Below are 2,888 nucleotides of genomic sequence, written 5' to 3' on the forward strand. Positions count from 1 at the left end.
CTTGACGTTTTTGAAGGTACACTCGCCTCTGGGACCTGAAATGGCTTCTTGACATGGTGGGGCTCTGGGCAAGCCCCAGCTGCACCCTGGCCTGGTGGGAGCAGGGGATCCCCATTGCCTTCAAGCCTCCCCATTGCCCGGGGATGCTCATGCAATGCCACAGCTGCACACAGCGTAAGTTATCCTGAGCATCCCTAAAGCATTTGATGCTTTTCCTAAATCCCCAGCTCTTGGAGTGATGTGAAGGTTTCTTCATGCTCCATTTTATACCCATGTTTCTGGCTGCCTTGGGGATGGGGCAAAGCTCCATGTACAATTCAGGAACACAGAAAAGAGCTGCCAGATGGGCTCCGCCAGGCAGCCCAGCTCTGAGCAGGCAGCCCAGCTCGCCAGAGCCGGGGGGACGGTCTGTGCGTATTTCCCGGACACGTGCTGGGTTATTGTACAATCTGGCAGAGACTGGCGCTGCCGACTCGCGAGCGAGTGAGAACATACAACTGGATGGCTGGCACCTGTCCGAGACATTTGTGTTAATTGGCGATTATGCAAATAAACAGCTCTGCCGATGCTACCAGCTCCTCCGCTGAGACATGGAGCATATGCTCCCTATGGCAGGGAAGTGTCTCCTCCAGAAGCTGCAAAGCTCCTCCTCTGCATTTGTGGGACCTGCTGTGAAAAGCAGATTAAATGCAGCCTGTGGCTGGTTGGAGGAAGGCAGGAGCCCCTCGAGGCCCCCCCAGCCCGCCTGCTGCTGCCTCTCCCCTTTCCCCATGTGGCTTGAATTACTGCGGCTGTTTGCTTAATCCATCAGTCTTCAAGAATGAGCCACTCGGTGCTTTCTTGGCCTCTCCAGCAAAGTGCTGCGCTGTAAACATAACAAGGCAGGCTTGTTCCAAGCCCTTGAAGTCAACAAGCAGCGCTCCTCCTGCCCTTTGGGACCAGGCTGCTGCTAAATATAGCAGAGGGTGCTTTCCATTCATAAAAATGTGAATTATGCCTGGGCCTCCAAGGGAGGGGAGCGGACTGAGAAGCCCCCGGGGTCCAGACACTCCTGTGTGGGATGCAGGCAGAAACTGAAAGGCTTGGCCCCATCCTTTCACTGCCCTTCAGCTCTTCCCCGAGGAGACAGGGGAGGAAATGCTTTTGGGGGAGATATGAGGGATCCTCTGTTCAAGTTGATTAAAGGATTTTCTTGCATCTCGCCCTCATTTACATTAGGGCAGGGGCGGATTTTCTGGGGATGTGAGCATAAGGGATGGTAAGCATGGGCCGATGGGGTGGCCACGCAGGGTAAGCAGCTGTCACACAGGGGAAGCCCCCATGGCCCCCAGCACCTGTAGAAGATGCTCGAGCCTTTGCCAGGAACAGGAGCAGTAAGGCCTCGTACCAACTGCTCCTGACACCTAATGAGCACATCGGGACCTGCCTCCTGCTCGAGGGACTTGCTTCCTTTTGAAACCCCCTGCAGATCTCCACATGGTTACCCTTCCTCTGTCCTCCAGCCCTTTCCTCCACCAGCCCTTGGCTGTTGGCATGTGCTGTAATATTCTCCCCAAGTTTTTTCCTCCAGCAGCTGCAGCTCCAGATGCACACAGATGTGTCTGCCAACAGTTTTCCACCTTCTCTGAGGTTCCTGTTTTGGGGAAGAAGGAATCCCATCTCCTGGTGGAGTTTAGGGAGGTGCTGCCCCGGGAAGCCCCGGGTTAGGAACCCGGAGACCCAAGCTCTTGTGCTCCCATGGGAGCCAGGGCCATGCACAAGCTGCAGAGGGAGGAGGCCAAGATACCAGGCATCACTGTGCATCTCCATGCTGGGTGGTGTGAGGCTGTGAGCCCCTGCAGCCCCAAATTCAGCATCTGGAGCTGCAGCATGGCAGGGAATGCACGCAGAGAGGCCGAGGACGGGCTGCATGCTGGTGCTGTTGGTCCGTGCAGTGCCAGCATCCAAAATGTGCTGGATCACACAAAACATGCGGGTAAGCCGGGCGATGAGCCGGTGATGGATGTCGATGTGCAGGGCCAGGCACCCCACGCTCCTGGGCGCTGCAGGTCGTGGAGCACCATGCTTTCCCTGTTCCCCTGCCCGCTGCCACTGAGTTCAGTGTGGGTTAAACACCTCCATAGGTTTGGCAGTTGGGTTGTTTCAAAACCCAGCTCAGGACTGCCAAACCAGCAGGTTTCCAGGTACACCATGGGCCTTTTGATGCTATGGAGAGCTGAAGACTAAATAAAGCTGTAATACCCACTCTGCGTAACACTCGGGTCCAGCTCCAAGAAACCTGGCTTCTTTTTATGGCATATTTAGATCAGCAGTTTCCTGCTGATGCCAGCACTGCAATTTCTGTGTGTGTATAAATGTGTAAAACAATGGAGCTCGGCAGAGCCACATCAGCTAGGAAGGGGCTGGGTTTTGCACTGAAGTTTTTTTTCTCTCTTTTTCCCTTTTCCTTTTGAAATAACCCCATTTGGGCCTCCAGTAAAAAAACAAAACATCTGGCACCGGGTATTTGGCTGCTGGAAATCAGCTCCTCATTACTGAAAGGCACAGAAGCAATGCAGGGATTCCCGGTATAGATCAATAATACTTAAGGTCATGTTCATGCATCATCCCTGTCCCTCCTGGCCTTTGAATATATGGACTGAGGACGTGAAGAGAGCTGTGATTCTCTGTGCCAGCACAGGAGGTAAATTGTGAAGGTTAGTAAAGAAGCAATTGAATCAGTAAAGAAGTCCTTCAAGCCTGATTTATTGACGCTTTCATGCGAGATCTCAGCAGGGTGAGACGCTGCCGTGAAGAACAGACAAGTCAGCAAATCACAGTAACGTGGCGGGCATTCGACGTGCGGGGAGGACCCTTTGGCAGGGCCACCTTGAGCCCTGGATGGGGAA

The sequence above is a fragment of the Accipiter gentilis genome, chromosome 14 (genome assembly GCF_929443795.1).
Source record: "Accipiter gentilis chromosome 14, bAccGen1.1, whole genome shotgun sequence".
NCBI lineage: Eukaryota > Metazoa > Chordata > Aves > Accipitriformes > Accipitridae > Astur > Astur gentilis.